This window comes from Panulirus ornatus, chromosome 17 (genome assembly GCF_036320965.1).
Source record: "Panulirus ornatus isolate Po-2019 chromosome 17, ASM3632096v1, whole genome shotgun sequence".
Taxonomy (NCBI): Eukaryota; Metazoa; Arthropoda; class Malacostraca; order Decapoda; family Palinuridae; genus Panulirus; species Panulirus ornatus.
The window spans coordinates 6732286-6751123 of record NC_092240.1 but is presented as its reverse complement, the minus strand read 5'-3'; the positions used below and the strand labels follow the sequence as shown (position 1 = coordinate 6751123).

Below are 18838 nucleotides of genomic sequence, written 5' to 3'. Positions count from 1 at the left end.
AATGAAACTGTGTGTGTTTGGTTTGCCAGAATCTAAAACTGTACTGAAATCATTTGTATCTCGACTGATAGAAAGGATCTGAAACTGTACTGGACAAGAAGCGGGATCACCAAGCAAGAAGAAGAGACGACTCCTCAGGTAGATTATCTTCGCGGGAGGGAACAAAGGGCGAACGTCAAAGGAGCCTTCTTGAAATGGGTGGAGGTCGGCAGTAGAGTGCTGTAGGGAGGTGTTCTGCCCTGGACCCGTTACTCCTCTCAGTTTATGTGAATGACTTGCCAAACACGTCTGGACTCCTACCTGACCATGTGTCCAGATGACGTAAAAGGTCACAAGGGAAGTGAAAAATGAGGAGGATTGCGTCACCGTTACGAGGTGACTTATACAGGACTCCAAAATTCGTCTGATACGTCGTAAACGTAAAGCGGATGGGAAACGAGAAAAACGAGCGTCAACAGGAATACTACCCACGGGAAACATGCTTCAGGGCTGTGGACGTCCTGGTCCAACCACAACCTCCTCCCCCTCCTTCTCTCTCTCTCTCTCTCTCTCTCTCTCTCTCTCTCTCTCTCTCTCTCTCTCTCTCTCTCTCTCTCTCTCTCTCCTTCCCCCTCAGCCACTTCCTCCTCTCTCAGGAGAAGATGCGCTGTCTCTGGCGCTCCTCCAGCTGCCATTCTCCCTGTCACACCCTCCAGCGACTGAGGGACCTGGGAGGTGGCATCGTCCATAACCTATCCCCAGAGTCTCGCATCGGGAGTATAGCTAAGGACACAAAGTGTCTCCTGGCAAATACTAGAATAGCTTTTCAAAATGTATGGTTAAGGAAATACTTAGTAAGTTGCTCATGTCATACATAAGGCCAACACTAGTATAGGCTTCTTAACTTTGGTCACCGCACCATAAGATGCACAGTCAGCTAACAGAGAAGGTCCAGATAAGGGCAACAGAGATGAATCAAAATTAAGAGAGCTGAATTACAGGGAAGGTCTAGAAGCCTCGGATTTGCCCACCGAGGAAGAAAATAGAGTTAGGAGTGACCTGATCACAATCTTTAACTTTTAAACCAGGCTGATGATGCAGACAGAGATCAGTTCTTCGAAAGATGCAGCGACAGAACAACCACAGGACTTAATATGAAATTAAGCATGAAACTTGTTAAAAAAAAAAAGATATTTAAAGAAATTACTTTTATAAGAGATGTGGATGAATGGAATAAACTGAACCAGGATGAGATAAATGCGGAGGACAGACAGAAGTTTAAAAGGTTGTGTAATAGCACAGAATGTTCAAGAGATGGGGGGCCCCACGAGTGTAAAACTCCCTACTCGAACAGTACAAATAGGCAATAACACACACACACACACACACACACACACACACACACACACACACACACACACACTATGACAAAATAGTGGAGACCTGCATGAGACTCTACGATGCTCCTGTTAATGCACCACACAAACTCTCCACTTTACGCTGTTCTGTTACTAGAATAGCGAGTACGAAGGACGGGGAATCACAAATGTGACGTTATCCTCTACTAAAAATCATCAAGTAATCAACACATGTTCCACACGGTGCATACGAGTATCAACACAGTACAACGGGTCCGCTGTATTAGGGCACCGACATGCTGGTGTCATTGAAGAGGGTGCCAGCATATTTTCGGTTCATGGTCTTCATAATGCCCAATTAGCATCATCATTACCTCTCGTGGCGGCCAAGGGTACGAGAGGCGGCCAAGGGTTATCACTGGTAATGACACGTCTGTCGTAGGGCCCCACCCGACACCAAGTGTCACTCCACAGGCAGCGTGTGAACTCTTGAGGTCTGTGGCTGCAGACTTGACAGTTCTCTCTCTCAGACGTGCAGGAAAAAGCGCGCGGCAGCATAACAGAATGGCCATTGGAATGTGCTGGTCCCAGTCAATTGTGCCTCAGAGCGATGATGAATGATCGATACCACGTCACAGAAACGGTAGCTCACCGACGTGCGGGGAAAGACCAGCACGACGGGGATACAGACGAGGTACGAGCTGAGGCAGGGAGGAGATGGGAGTGTCCCTTGTAGGAAGGGCGGAGCTCCGGAGCGCGCGTTAGGTCGGGCGATGGGGGTCTGTGGCGGGCTGGGCGTCAGGCAGGGCAACAGTGAGGGTGCTGGGTCCGCTGCCGTTCTGAGTGGCGGTGGTGGTGGAGGCGATGGTGGTGGCGGCGGCGGTGGTGGTGGAGGAGTGAGCGTTATCCAGCAACTTGGTTGTGGTGGCTCCAGTATGTGGTGAGCTGCCGCAGCGGGAGCACCTCCCACCCTAGCTCCTGTGTACACGTGTGTGTGTGTGTGTGTCAGTGTCAGCCGCTCCTCGTGCGCCCGACGTAAACGCTACGCACACCTCGTTTTAACCCGAGAACAGAAAATGAGTTGATGGTGCGACTTGTCTGAGGCGACACCCGTGCTTCAGATGCTATACGACCTGTCCCTAACTTACGTGATCGGCGTGACGGAGATCAAAAGTGTGATCGAACGATGATGAACAAGTAGTGGTCCGTTCTCGTCGAGTGTGACACTTGGAAAACGAAGGCTGGGGAAGAGCACAACGCAGGAGACACTACACCTAGAGAGGACGCCTCCTGACTGACAGACATCCCCCCCACCAACACCTGCTGGCCCGCAGGGGGGTCCCCATACCACCAGGTGAGCTCCTGTTGGGGGGAGAGGCGGGCCGCCCGTCTCTCCCAACCCCTAACCTCACTTTGCTCCCCTCAAGACCCAAAGTGAAATACTGTATGAATTCCTATTACATGAAATTAACGAGAAGTAATTTGTCAACTGTGGAATCGTTACCATATAAATCAATTTTCTTCGATTCGAACATGTTGAGGCTGAAAAGGAAAAGGTAAACTGCGTCCATTCCTATAGGTTTACTACTAGAGTCATGGAGCAAAAGGATGAGATTGGAGAACTCATTACCAGATGACCATGTATGAGATAGGTTATGTATTTTGTCCTGTCATGGAGGAATGTGTGGGAAGGCCACGGGTGTGAGTGACATAAGTGGTGGTGTACTACCTGCGGAAGGCTGGCCTCCTCAGGGAAGAGGGAGAGGGAAGCTGGGTTCGACATCCCATCTCCTCAGACTATCTATAAAGGTACCACGCTTCGCATGCACATTCCCCCATCCTCAGTCCTCCCAATCCCATACCTCGCCCTCAGACCCCCACATCCTCTCTCTCTCTCTCTCTCTCTCTCTCTCTCTCTCTCTCTCTCTCTCTCTCTCTCTCTATCTATCTATCTATCTGTCTATCTATCTATCTATCTATCTAACTATCTATCTATCTCTCTCCCACACCATCCCCAAGGCTCCCACACCTTTCGACGCCTTTCCCACCCATCTTAACTAACGCTAACCTACAAACACCTAGAACCAAAGCAGACACAGCTTCAGGTGAGACGATTCCCTTCTAATCCACTTCATTCTTCCCCCCCCCCCCCCCTTGGCCAAAATCTATCCACGTCTAACCCCAACAGGTGCCTGTCACACATCCACATCCACAATGTCATATAAAACAACGAGACGACAACTGGGCAAAACGATCAAGACCAAGGTAAGCATCATCACACTCCCTGACACCCTCCCACCCACACCCCTCTTCACAGACCTCCTGTCTGACCAGTTGACGCCATAACACGCGCAGCCCGGAGCCACACGATTCCCTTATCTGCGTCCGGGGAACTGGTTCACAACACTACCCCTGAGGGCATTCCTCTCGTGCATTCGTCTCGAGCCCTTTGGGGCTGGGGTTGCAGCATCCATCTCCTGCAGCGGGGAGGGGCGGAGGGGCCCAGTTTCCCTACCCCCGGGATACCAACATGATGAGCAGGTCATCAACATCCCTCCCCTTCCCTCCTCTCCCCTCGGCACGGGGCTCATCGCGTACCATCACCACGGAAAAGGAAAGAAGCCATCAATCACGATCGTCTCTTCATCTTTCCGTACCTTCCAGCCACACAAGGTTGCGACGTCCCGTCAGGCGTGGTTAAGGACGCAGTGTCCTTCGTGTGATCCATCATCTCAGCTCTTACGGCTGGGAGCAGCATCTGGCTCCTCCATCCCTCAGTTGCTGTGCGATGACCGACTACACGAGGATTGACCGTTATGATACCGTCATCCCCCTCCGCTCCACCTCCACCTCAAGCAGTGACGTTGTGGGAATCCCTTCCCTTGCCTTTCCCTCTTCCAATTATCTCTCTATCTCTACGAGTTAGCTTTATACGGGAACCTCTGCTTTCTTCCCTTGTGTGTGTGTGTGTGTGTGTGTGTGTGTATATATATATATATATATATATATATATATATATATATATATATATATATATATATATATATATATAGGGGATAGGGGAGAAAGAATACTTCCCACGTATTCCCTGCGTGTCGTAGAAGGCGACTAAAAGGGAAGGGAGCGGGGGGCTGGAAATCTTCCCCTCTCATTTTTTTTTTTTTTCAATTTTCCAAAAGAAGGAACAGAGAAGGGGGCCAGGTGAGGATATTCCCTCTAAGGCCCAGTCCTCTGTTCTTAACGCTACCTTGCTAATGCGGGAAATGGTGAATAGTATGAAAAAAAAAAAATAAATATATATATATATATATATATATATATATATATATATATATATATATATATATATATATATTGGAAAGGATCACAATTTTGCGCGTGATCAAGTATATTCCTATGAGTCCACGGGGAAAAATGAAACACGATAAAGTTCCCAAGTGCACTTTCGTGTAATAATCACATCATCAGGGGAGATACAAGAAAGAATTATAAGTCAGCTGATGTACAACGAAAAGACGTATTTAGGACGCCATATTTCACTCCACAAGACCTTGATTAAGGCATGTTCAACCCTTACCATGTTGGTTGCTATGTATCAGAGAAAAAAAAGATGAAGGGCATTTCGTATCCGAGCTATTTAATCCAATCTGCGTAACTGTGGAGGCCGTCTCGTCTTGAATGAGTCTAAAGCCCTGGCCTCCGGGGCAGCTTACGCCTCTCTCTCTCTCTCTCTCTCTCTCTCTCTCTCTCTCTCTCTCTCTCTCTCTCTCTCTCTCTCTCCTCCCGTATGTCTGATCCAATCAAATGCACGAGAGGGGAGGAGGAACTCCAACCTCCACCGTCTGATGAGTGGGATTACCCAACAACTGACTTTGTTAAGGAGTGATATGATTTGTGCGGGTAACCCCGCCAAATTCATCGTGCACATGTATTTTCATTATGTTAGCTAAGACGGCACGGGCATCCGAAGCTCTACTTAAGGCCATCCCATTAACGATATATATATATTGTCTTGGACAATCGCATGTTTACCAAATGGCGTCCTAGCTTCGTTTCATCGACGTATATCAACTGACTTATATTTCTCTCTTGTGTCTCCCCTGATGATGTGGTTATCACACGAAAGTGCACTTGGGAACTTACCGTGTTTCATTTTCCCCGTGGACTCATAGGAATATATATATATATATATTGGGAAGTGAGTCAGTTGTTGTTCGCTGATGATACAGCACTGGTGGCTGATTCATGTGAGAAACTGCAGAAGCTGGTGACTGAGTTTGGTAAAGTGTGTGGAAGAAGAAAGTTAAGAGTAAATGGGAATAAGAGCAAGGTTATTAGGTACAGTAGGGGTGAGGGTCAAGTCAATTGGGAGGTGAGTTTGAATGGAGAAAAACTGGAGGAAGTGAAGTGTTTTAGATATCTGGGAGTGGATCTGGCAGCGGATGGAACCATGGAAGCGGAAGTGGATCATAGGGTGGGGGAGGGGGCGAAAATTTTGGGAGCCTTGAAAAATGTGTGGAAGTCGAGAACATTATCTCGGAAAGCAAAAATGGGTATGTTTGAAGGAATAGTGGTTCCAACAATGTTGTATGGTTGCGAGGCGTGGGCTATGGATAGAGATGTGCGCAGGAGGATGGATGTGCTGGAAATGAGATGTTTGAGGACAATGTGTGGTGTGAGGTGGTTTGATCGAGTAAGTAACGTAAGGGTAAGAGAGATGTGTGGAAATAAAAAGAGCGTGGTTGAGAGAGCAGAAGAGGGTGTTTTGAAATGGTTTGGGCACATGGAGAGAATGAGTGAGGAAAGATTGACCAAGAGGATATATGTGTCGGAGGTGGAGGGAACGAGGAGAAGAGGGAGACCAAATTGGAGGTGGAAAGATGGAGTGAAAAAGATTTTGTGTGATCGGGGCCTGAACATGCAGGAGGGTGAAAGGAGGGCAAGGAATAGAGTGAATTGGAGCCATGTGGTATACAGGGGTTGACGTGCTGTCAGTGGATTGAATCAAGGCATGTGAAGCGTCTGGGGTAAACCATGGAAAGCTGTGTAGGTATGTATATTTGCGTGTGTGGACGTGTGTATGTACATGTGTATGGGGGGGGGGGGGTTGGGCCATTTCTTTCGTCTGTTTCCTTGCGCTACCTCGCAAACGCGGGAGACAGCGACAAAGTATAAAAAAAAAAAAAAAAAAAAAAAAAAAAAAATATATATATATATATATATATATATATATATATATATATATATATTTCCTAGCCTGAGACAACTACCCATTCTATTGACCAACCCCTACAGATGGATGAAGAGCTGGATCAACTGTAGACCAACTGCCGTAACCAGGATTCGAACCTATGCGCTCGGCCCTGGGCAGCCCCCCGTAAATGCGTCACGGTCAGGAACGCTAACCGCTACACCACGGGGTGGACGCTGGAGGCAAAAAGTATATTCAGTACATAAAGCTGAAGTGACGAGGTGGTAAAGTGTAATAAGAATCCAAGACTTCTCACACAACAAAATGTGTCGAGGTATTTTTTTTTTTTTTTTTGAAAGAATGGGATGAGCGAGTGTTGTCTTCATATGACAAACACAGGAAATGACCCTGAGCTCTGCTAAGGCCATGTTGAAACGAGAGATGAAACGTGAGTATATATATATATATAATATATACTATATATATATATATATATATATATATATATATATATATATATATATATATATATATATATATATATATATATATTATCCCTGGGGATAGGGGATTAAGAATACTTCCCACGTATTCCCTGCGTGTCGTAGAAGGCGACTAAAAGGGGAGGGAGCGGGGGGCTGGATATCCTCCCCTCTCGGGTTTTTTTTTTTTTTTCAATTTTCCAAAAGAAGGAACAGAGAATTGGGCCAGGTGAGGGTATTCCCTCAAAGGCCCAGTCCTCTGTTCTTAACGCTACCTCGCTAATGCGGGAAATGGCGAATAGTTTGAAAGAAGAAAAGAATATATATATATATATATATATATATATATATATATATATATATATATATATATATATATATATATATATAACGCGGCGTAGGGGATGGGATGGGAGATCAAACGATGACGCAAGGAGGAAAAACTCCAATTCTTCAGGAGGTAACTATGTTACAGCCCATCAGAACCTCATCTGTTACCTGTGTTCTCTATCAATCTCTGTTACCTATATCCTATATACTTATGTATATCTTCTCCTCTATGTACCTATACATATTCACCCTTTGAAAACGACGATATGGCCCTTTAAGTATGGTGATCCGGCCCTTCAGTGCCAGGTCAAAGGTCGCGCCACCGCCGTGGTCAAAAGATTACGAGACGCAGTAGGGATGCAACAGTGGACCTACCTGCCAACATAGCAACACTGTACCTGACGCCTGTCCTTGGTGCTGCTGGGTTCATCCTGTGCTGATCACGGTGGCGTCCGGGATGTGTATCTCTACAGAAGGTGACATAAATGGCAGGAACACATGATAAACACCGCAACCTAATCACTGACAACCTGTGGGTAAGAGAGGATGTCTCGAAGAGACGCCTGTCATTCTACGGTCGGGGGAGAGACGTACTGTCTGAGTCATACAGTACAACAGGAAGGGAAAATAAGAGAGAAATGCTGCTATTAAAACAGAGTTGAGTTAGATGCTGCTGCAAGGACGTCTAATATGACATCTCTGGGAAGAAAAGACGAACATATTCCGACACATGAACGACTTGGTAGAGCTGGAAGGAAGGGAGAGACAGATTACACCAAAATGTTATTACATACGATAATCGTATTGTCACAGCGTCAACTGCAACCACCGAAAACCATTTCCAGTTGTCCAGACAAAGGTTTCCCAGCGTCTCTGATGGAACCTGACCAACCGCTGAAGGTGTTACTAGAGCGACAATCAGCCAGAGAGTAAACCTTCGATCACCTCACAGCGCAAGACCTGACTGTCAAGAAAATGTGGTTGCAAACGACCACCCTTGGGAACACCAGTGCGGACGACCTAATAATGGATATGGTTAGGTTGGGGAGGCCTCAGTGCGAAAGACGCATGCAGCGATCATTTCTGCGGTCGTCATCGCCCGAGAGCCTCCCCTGGCGTGTCGCAAGAGGCCAGTCTGTCTCTCTCCCTCTCTCTTAGGCAACACACACCAGAGGTTCGAAGGTGGCACCTCACGCCAGCCACACCCAGGTGCAGTACCTGATGATGATGATGAGAGATCGGGGTGGGGCGGGCCATGACGGGGAACAGTCCACCATGACTTAACACCCTTGACCCGACGCTGACAAGGTTAACTGCCGAGTGAATCGAACTTCTGGCAAGTCATTTACCTAGAAATAGCATGTGATGGTGAAGGGGGCTGGGCAAATATGGCTAATGACTGGACTTCCCACCATGGTCAGATGAGCACGGGCGTCAAGCGTCACCTGCGCCGTATACAGACCAGGGCGTCAATCACCACCTGTGCCGGATACAGACTAGGGCGTCCAACACCATCTTTGCTCTATACAAACGCAGGTGTCCAGCACTAACACTGCACGGTGTATACGGTCGAATAAATCTGCCGACGTCCCACAACATTACTCACAGCTAGCCGAGATGAGTCGTGGGAAAGATGAGTGCTTACGCTGGCATGGCGTGTGTTATGATAAAGAAAAAATAAATGCTTTGCAAGGTTCTCCACTGTTCAAGAGGGTGGTGAGGTTGTGGCACTGCTCCTCGGTAAGGAAAGGGGATTTCACGGAGGGCGGGGCTGAGGGACAGTTCTATATTAGAAGGAGGAGTTGTTGGGGGGAACCATACCTCACTGGGGGTGTGGGGAACGCTAACATTTGCCGCCTATGAACATGTCCATCAATGTGCTGCTGTTAAGCCATTAACGGCAGTACGTTGTTTCTAATGCAGCTTTCTTTCCAAGCTTAGTGTCCACGGCGAATTTTCATATCTTAGTCCGTCATTAAACTTCAGAGAATTCTTAGATACGGTAGTCCGATTTTACTGCGATTGATGTATATCATAAACAGAACCGATCCCAAGACTGATTCCTGCGGCACACCACTTGATGTCTAACAACGACGTTCAAAGTCTTACCGTTAATCGCCTCCCTTTGTTTACGGCCACTCAACCAATTTCCTAGCCACCTTACTACTACCTCATCTACACTATGTGACTGAACTTTTGTCGGTGATCTTTGATGCGATGCTTTATCGAGTGTTTTCTGAAAATCAAAGTGTATCACTTTACCTTCATCATGAATACTGATTCACTCAAAAAAATAAAGCAGATTTTGTTAGACGTACCGATTTCATTAAAACCCACCCACGCGTCGATTCGTTAACTATCTCATTTTCGGCTCATTTTTTCGTGGATAAAACTTACCAGGACCTTCTGCTATATCTTACCACCATTCACAGCTGACATTATATCTTGTTCTTGTATGTCAATAGATTGCAAAATGTTCTATCAATGGACCTGGATTTGGACCACAAATAATGTCTTCAACGGTATAAATAGATGAAAAAAAAAAAAAATTGATCGCCGTTTTCTGAGAGAAATGGACTTTTTGCCTTCGTAATAACTCCCTTACTTATAACATATTCATAAAATTCTTTAGGGTGTCTTTTGCTATTTTCGAGACTATTGTCGTTTGAGTTACATTTTTTTAGTTATTTCTATGGCTTTGGATTTCCCTCTCCGTAAGCTTCTTGAGTAATCTATTTTCCTATACAAAAGGCAGCTCTTTATTCAGTTGTTCTACCTTTATGTCACAGTTTTGAAAATGACTCTTATTACGACAGGTCACAAAAATACACTTTCACTAAAATTCTTCCAAGCAACGGCCATATCGTTTCCACATTCACAATAACATTCCAGCTTATCGTGTCATGAACACTGCGAAGATTATCAAAATGTGAAAATCTAAAACCTAGTTTTCTTTCCTAGTATCGTGCTGACCGACATTACAATCAGGACTGAAAACTATCTTAAAAGTAATTTGCCTGTGACCACTCGTTCCAACCACATTTTAGACCAAGATCCTCGTCTGTAAGTAAAACTAAGTAATATATTCAAGTTCTGATTACGTTTCTTACCGAAATACATTCCGGTACTAATCGAGCAAGTTTGGGATGAGTCCAAACCCAGAGCTACTTAAATAATGGTATATCAAAATCTTCCAATACGATCGAACTGAGTCCACACCCACGGCTACTTAAGTATTTAGATGGTATATCAAAAATCTTCCACTAAATCGAATCGAATCCATTATAAATCTCTACCAACTGTTCACACGACAGAATATTTCGTCTAACTCTCAGTGTAGATAACATTAGCACACACTACTAAAATACGATAGCCACCCCGCCCATCATACGGGAATTAAGGGCTACGCTATTTGGACGGACCGCATGAGATAATTGTGTGTGTTTATATAAGTAACCACTTGTTTTCCGCACATGCTCTCCGTAAGAAGATACCCTGAATAGGCAGCCTTGGTGAAGTAGACTTTTTTTCTTTAACTGTAAGGGTGTGTGTGTGGGAGGGGGAGGGGCTCATCTTATCCTCATAACAGTGGTGGGGATTCTCTTGCTCACACAACATTAGAGAGGGTCTGCTCTTGCTCTCACAACAGCGGGCTGGAGGTATGTTCTTCCCCTCAGTGCATTGGAGTAGGTATGATTTTGCCTTCAAAATAGTGAGCTGGAAGTACGATCTTGCCCTCACAGCACTGGAGGGAAGTCTGACTTGCCCTCAAAACTAGGCTAGGGATTTGATCTTGCCCTCATATTGTGGGCCGGGGATCTAATCTTGCCCTCACAAAAGAAGGTCCAGGATCTGTCTTGCCTTTAACAAAATTGGCCCGGGATCTTTCTTGCCTTTTCAAATCTGGGCCGGGGTCTAGCCTACTAGAAATAATATTGTTGCATTTTCATTAAACTCATATAAGGGAGCTGGAACTATGTACTTCCATTCATTGATTTCCACTCGGTTTTACTCCTGCATTCTCTTTATAGAATTTCAACCACCAATGGAAAGAAAAGTTTGTATGTCAGTCATCACATGAACGCATCGAACGATCACAACTAATTGATAAAGTGTGGACGAAAAACGGTCGGGTGGCCAATGATTTATAACGTGACAATATTCTTTTAATTTGCTTAAAGTTTCTGTCATGAAATCCAACTACCTTCGTAGTAAGAGGTTGTTAGGAAACTCTTTCCTACACGGCTCTCGGGTTGTCCATCCCCTCTTTGCATACAATCAACAGTCTCTGTCATGAATGAGATTGGCTGGACAGTACGAGCCGACAGTGGGTAAGCAAACGCTGGTCCGCCGCCAGCTTACACCTGCATAGTCGAGGTTAAACTGGCATATACATGACCCAAATTCCACTTACCTTGACAGTGACTTAAATACCACATATATAAAACAATCCAGTGACCATCATTTTGATTTTCGTTATCTTGTCTACCATGAAAAATCTCTTTGGGCGTATCCTCTTAAATTTCAGACGCTCTTCTCACGGAGCATAACAAAGGCAAGGTTAAGTTTCATTTCCCCAATTATACGAATTCAAGGGCATGACAGTGTTGGATAACAGGAACAGGCGTATCACGGACGCCACTTGTGTCTCGAACCCGGGACTGGAACCCGCCACCCTGGCGAGGCGACACACCGTTGAGTCCACTACCTTCCCAAGTAACGTAATATGTCGGGGTAGAAACACCTCCCTCAATCCCCCAAACTGTGTCGCATTTCTGCGGCATAATACCCAGTGTTGCAAGCCCTCGTCTGTATAACAATAAAAACATTTTCTGGCAAACGTTGGGTACATTATACATATATAAAAAAAACAAGTTTTTATAGCGAAGGTCTTGTTGGAAATGATTTCTTTTTTATACGAGGGCTGCTCTCTTGGAAACGGCTTTAGCTGGGAGGAATAGAAGCAGGTTTAAGGGGGCAGCCGGAGGGTCTGTTAACGGGCTGTTGCTTCATGCCGTTACTGTTACCTGCATGTAGCCTACTCCCCCATACTCTTGTGTTACAACATGTACATATTTAACAGGGCAATTTCATTATTTTTCTATGCACTTTGTACTCTAACCCCGTTGAATCAGTCCAGTAATTCCAGTATTTTCCTAGTCTCCAATGCTCTGGTCTACCCCGTGCTAAGGTCTGGTTTAATCTGGTATTTTCCTCCGTACTTGGGTATTGTGCTCCAACCTGTGATGCGATGGTCCAATAAATCTGGTATTTTCCTCAGCTTTCGAATGCTGTCCCCCCCCCCCCCCCCGCAATTCCATCTTGAGTAGATTCGGTGAACCCGATGTTTTTTGGGGTTGTCCTCAAACCAGTCCTCGGGTGATCTGGTGTATCCGATATTTTCCGTAGCACCTGGATGTTGTGCTCAATTCCATGATGAGTCGGTCCGGTAACAACTGGATTTTTTTTTTTTTTTTTTTAACGCTCGAGTCGCTGCCGCCCGGGAAGGGTCTCAACCGGTGGGCGACGCCTTAACCCCCCCCCCCCCTCAGGCAGTGTTGCTGCTGCTACAGAACAACCGACATCAATTTATTATCCAGTAAGATTGTCTTTGGAGCAACAAGGGCTGACGGTGTGGAAGAGCAGCGCTGAGAAAGGAGTGACCTTAGTATACTTACGAATGAAACATTTATATTTTCGGAACGCCTGATGGTTGTGTCTAACCTAAACTAGCCTAGCCTAGCCTTGGCGAGCTTGAATCAATTTTCTGATTGGTGTTATTACGGCTTGACCTCAGCCTAGCATAGCCCACCTTGAGTAAAATTCATGACTGGCAGTGTGAATCAACCAAACTTGTAAAAAAAAAAAAAAAAATCCGACTATAGGTTGAACCCAAGCTAACCTTGCCTGACTAAACATTTCCTACGCTGGAGACTGCGAGGGTTGGAGGAGCGAGCCTGGGGGTAGCACTCGCACCACTCTGCCAACCAACAGGTTTGTCTCCAGCTCTTCCCACCAAGGATCCTGAAACATGACCACCACGTCACGCCCCAGCTACTGCTGCTTCTGCTCCTCACATCCACATACACCACCAAAACTTGGCACTACAAAATGTTTTTCAAATATACCATTTCTACGTAAGCACATGCTATGGGGTCCCTAAGCCAATAGAGAAAAAAAAAAAAACGTTTTTCTTTGATTCATTTAGTCTGCGATAGGAAATCGCACAGCCTCTGAACAAAATACCTGAAAGTTTACATCAAATATAGAACTGACTTCCTTCTTTTTTCAGTAACGTTATCTGAACGATAGACCATTAAATCAAAACACAAAACAGTCAAATCTCTTCAAATAACTATTTTCACGACACCATGTAAGATACAGTGTCCACAAATAGCCTTGCCTGCCTCCCCTCCCCCCAATACATTTTCAAAGGCGATGTTCCACTTATCTTTTAGTACTCTGACATCCCTCTTTGGCCTTGACTACCATCTGCAGACGTCTGGCCATGGATATGGCAAGTTTCCTTAAGTGTTTTAGGTCCTTGTTTTGGGTCCATAGGGATCTGTATCTCTTGAATGAGGCGAGGCACTTATGAGGCGTGCTGGAAGCAGTTGCCAGACAGTGCGTTCTCAGCGCCCAGGGATCTCACATGAAGCCAAATTATCTTGCTTCCAGGCGAGAATTCGGGCTTTCTTCTCCTTACTGAGGTCAGAGCCTAACATCTTGAAGCACAAGTGGAAAAAAATACAGTGCCCGGAAGCAAAATTCCCTACAGGCGCCCATCAATCACAAATGTCTTGAACCTCATTATACTTGTCCACTTTGAATCAAAAGCACTTCTGGGCCCAGCTAAGGCGAAGTGGGTAGCCTTAGACTTTGCTAAATTAACATTTCTATAAAAACATTGAGGGAAATTATCCATGAAAATCAATTTGACCTAGCAGTTTAATCTTATCTCCTTTAAGTAAACACCAAAGCTCAGTCGCTCTTACGATAACTTTCATCTTCAGGAGAAAAAATCCTGTCGAGGTGAAGAAACGATTGTAAGGCCCTTCACTCAAGCTATCTGAGCAGGCGACTGAAAGAGCCAATGCAGCGGCAGTGGAGCGAAGAAATACCAACAACGCCCACATTCATGCCGCCGCCACCTCCTCACAAAACCTTAACACATTCTCGTCGGCCAATTTTCTCGAGGGGATGGTTCTGAGAAGACACTCTACCTGATGACTGGTTGGAGTAAGGAAACTTCTAATGTAAGGAATTACAGAGGACAATATATGTAGTGAGATACTGTTACTGGCGAGAACTAAGGTAGAACATGGCCCAGGAGTCCAAGAAGCCTAGTTTATACCAGCCACGGATAAGACTCTTGTTAACGGTGGCCATATATGATTACATATACTAAAACCTCGTACCAAAGTTTTTCACTAATTTATGCAACTACTAGTAAGGTTGTTTTTAATATAACTTTTCAAATCATAAGCAAAAATACCCAGCCCTGTGAATGCACTCAGTGCAAGAAACTTTCGCATCCCTTTGGAAACAGATATACATTTGAAAATTTACAAACAGTGCGACCGCCTACATGTAGTCATAAACCAGAGAAAATATGATATTCAGGATGATGAAAAGTCGGTATATATATATATATATATATATATATATATATATATATATATATATATATATATATATATATATATACCGATGTTAATGGGTTCTGACAGTTTGTGGTTACACCGAGAGTGAAAAGACGCCTTCGGCGAGGATGACGTTGATGAGAAGAGTAACTAGTTTCTTCAAGGAAATTTTCGCTCCAGAAAAATCCATCATTTACCAGCTTCTAAGTGTTGAAACTGCAGTTGCACCATAAATGCTTTACCTCCCTGCCCCTACATCCATTCTATGGGGCTCTCGCAACGCCGTTCACCCCCCCCCCCCCCTCTCAATCCGTTCTTCTTTACTTTTATGAAAACATTGAAATAAATTAATTCACGTTAAGTCTAGATGTTTCAGTAGCTTCTGAGATCCTCCTCCGTTCAACATGATGTTCCCGACTTACTAACTTCTCGCTCCGACAATTAGACAGACGCATCCCGGAGACTTGGGGTCACCAGGTACTTATTTATATCAGGCGAAGGGCAAGTGTCAAAGGTCCATGCAATGCAGAGAATGAGCTGCGTGATTAGTGTATCCGGTCTTAGAATTATCCTTAATCCCCTGAAGATGTTGATCATTTTTCAACAGGTGGTTATAACTTCACCTCGACGACCTTAAACGACCCACACATACCTAAAGACCAACTAACCAAGGTTCACCCGAGCAAAAGAGAATCAAGGACAATTCATCATTACTCTAATAAAACTATAATTATCTATCATCACTGCTAAAGATTTAATCGTCTTATTCCGACGTTTTTAATCGATCCCACAGATACACCCCGTCATCATGTGTATACAAATCTCGGGCAACACAGTCCACTCCTTAGTCACCAGCAGCAAACATTCTTAAACACCTTCATAAGAATTCCTTTATGGAAAAATTAACCATTAAGTGTTTGTGTGCCTCAGTTAAGCGTCAGGGTGAACAAGAAACAAAGATTTGGGATGCCAGACTCTAGATGAACTCACCGCACTCCTTATCACGTCTCGCTCTGCTGTGTGGTGGGCGTTAAAACAACACAACATCCGCGCACATACAAGATGGGATGAAGGGACGTTTTTCTTTAGCTAGTTAGAGTTCTTGTCTTATTTGTTACACTATAACAAAATATAATGTAACTAAGTTGGCCACTACCGCTACCAAGAAAGATGGTCAACTTCAATCTTAAATTATTAAAAATATGAAACGTCTTTAAATTCTTTTCTTAGCGGAGGCAAAGAAATCAGAATATCTCGTCAGCTGCTCTGCTCTCGAGCTCACACACACAAAAGGAAAAAAGTTATTCCGACAAACGATGACCCAGCTATCCACGCCCATTAAACATCATTGACCGTTACGCCTAATAACCCAAGAACCTGCTCATTAATGTCGGGTTATAAGCTTCTGCCCGGGACTTAGCATTTTTAGAAGACAGCCCCCCCCCTCTCTCTCTCTCTCGGGAGGGGGGGGGGGTCTAAAGCTCCACTATGAGGTACGGTTTTATTCAGTTCTCTCAAACTTTGGTCGTTAATGAGAAAAAAAAAAGCATTTATCAAAATATTCTATATTCATAAGACAAAATGAACATCTGCAATGGACTCGCGTAGTGTAGCGGTTAGTATTCCTGACCCAGGGTCGAGCGCACAGGTTCGAATCCTGGTTACAGCAGTCGGTCCACAGTCAAACCAGCTGTGCATCCACCCATAGGGATAGTTCAATAAAATGGGTAACTGGCTCAGGTTTGAGTATAACATAAACTTATCTTACATACAAACTTTCGACGATGCAAACTTTTGAACTTTTTTTTCTATCGTGCAACAAATGTACTGATATTCTTCTATTTGCGGTTGCGGGTACCCCCATAAAAGCGAGACCCGTAGCATTTGCTACTTATGCTAATATGCTAATCCGGCACTGCTGCTCGTATGGCATACGGGCGTGTGCGTGTCTCTGTGAATACTTGTCAATGTAGGATGCCACAGTGAAATGCCCGTTCTCAGCTGTCTGTCTGCCTGCCCGTCCACTTGCTTGCTTACCCTTCTGACTGTCTGATTCCAATGAAAGCGAGGATCCCACTCTTACCCAGCTATTACACCACTGGCGATCGACGCTCCGGGAGGCGATTGGCTACGATCAATGGTGGTGTGACAAGGATGGACCAAAAGCCGGTGCTTGGCGCCACTGAAAATGCTCGGACAGACAGGATTCGGTGGTTAGCCCTCACCCTCCCTCCATCTCCTACTTTATCGATTTCTCTCATTTACCCCGTTAGTTGGTCACGACCAGTGAACACAAGAGGGTACCACACTTACCCACGTGAAAGCAGCAGCTGGATGCTCACTGAGGAAACACAACTTCGTTAAACCTGTAAAGAAGAGACAACAGTGTTAAACAAACACCGGGAATGATTGCAGTTCAAGACATCACGTTTATCGTGAAAAAAAAAAAGAATTCCGGCACAGAAAAGTCTTGGTGCCATAAAATACTAGCGAAAGATGGGTCATTGTAGTCTACATGAATAACAGTTGTAGGTGTAAAGTTACTAAGGTGGTAGAAAAGTTAATTATGTAAGTAAATGTGTGGCGATAATGGCGAGGAGAAAGTCGCGATGTGTGCTGGATGATGATGTTGAAGGTACGTCGATGGACAGATAAATGTATATACACCAGAGGTCGAATTCGCACGTTGGATTTATGAATTAGAGTTCAATGAACCCTCGCCTAGCGAAATACTATTAAAAAAAATAACTAGTGGATGCAAAAATAGTTGGCCTCGTGTCTGACAGCACAAATGGCAAGTCTTTGGTGGTGGAGCGGCCATGGAGGGCGTCATTGGACGAGCCAGGTGGTGATGGTTGTCCCCTCCCTACTTAATCTACCACCGACAACTCGATTTTTTTTCTTACCTTTAGAGACATGAAATGGACTTTCCCATAGAGAAGAAACAGGGGAAACCTGCCGCTCCCGGGATGAGCATGGGGTGTATAACAATGCAGCCATAGACAGCGGTATAATTTCTACCTCGTCCATGCGCATATCCTAGCCTTCGTCTAGTCCCCTTAGGGACATATATATCATCCCAGAGTGAATATCGACACATTTCGCACGGTGTGCGTGTCCAGCATCGCTGAATAACCACAAATGCATAGATTATGATAACCGTAGGGTAACATCGTACTACACTAGGAGCTGCACGTCCTTTCAAAAACTTGAGGGATAACCAAGTGAATAATACATACTCAATGCAATATCTGTTCAGCTCAGTTTTCTACCATATACAAGTCCGCCAGTCATCTACCTGATTTCAGTTTCCTAAAAAGACGTAGAGCTAAACCTGGTCGTGTACTATCTTCGTACCAAAAATCGGCCACGACTAAGGCAAGACTCACATTGGCCTTAACACCTGGAAACACGGAGCTAATTCCTACTTCAGGTGTAAGGGGCCCAGTGTGGGACACAGAGAGCAACGTCCTGAACATAGTAACTAATGGGCTGGCTGGTGCACCCTGGCACTTCCACCGGCACAGAGAGGCGGGCAGACAGCATTAAACTGTGGCAATGGTCACATTAGCACGGGTGGATGACAATGCTCGCTGCGAACGGAATCCTAGTTCTCACACCGGGTCCGCTACGCGCGCTCCAAACTAGAAATACTCTCCCTCACCCTGTTCATTAGTTAGGTTACAACCACACACAGTTATGGGTGAGAAAACTATCAGGAAAATGGATGCGTTCGTTAGTGAATATTTACGAGAATATTACTTGTTACTGTGTGAAGGAATACCCGTAAAAGTAATACCTATCCAGAGGAACATTGTAAACACTGTAAAGCCCCGATGGAACCAAATAAGCCAC

The 18838-nt window shown here is 45.0% G+C and overlaps 2 protein-coding genes across 2 annotated transcripts in view; one reads left to right on the top strand and one right to left on the bottom strand.

Moving 5' to 3' along the window:
- The window catches only part of LOC139754537 (transcription initiation factor TFIID subunit 10-like), a 105245-nt gene that overhangs the window by 28960 nt on the left and 57447 nt on the right, over positions 1–18838 (bottom strand). The gene's annotated exons all lie outside the window — the stretch shown is intronic.
- Positions 2126–18838, top strand: part of LOC139754534 (chloride intracellular channel exl-1-like) — a 72063-nt gene continuing 55350 nt past the window's right edge. Inside the window, exon 1 of the mRNA XM_071671850.1 lies at positions 2126–2691. The gene's annotated coding sequence lies outside the window, so the exon portion shown is untranslated. The remainder of the gene's footprint in view (positions 2692–18838) is intronic.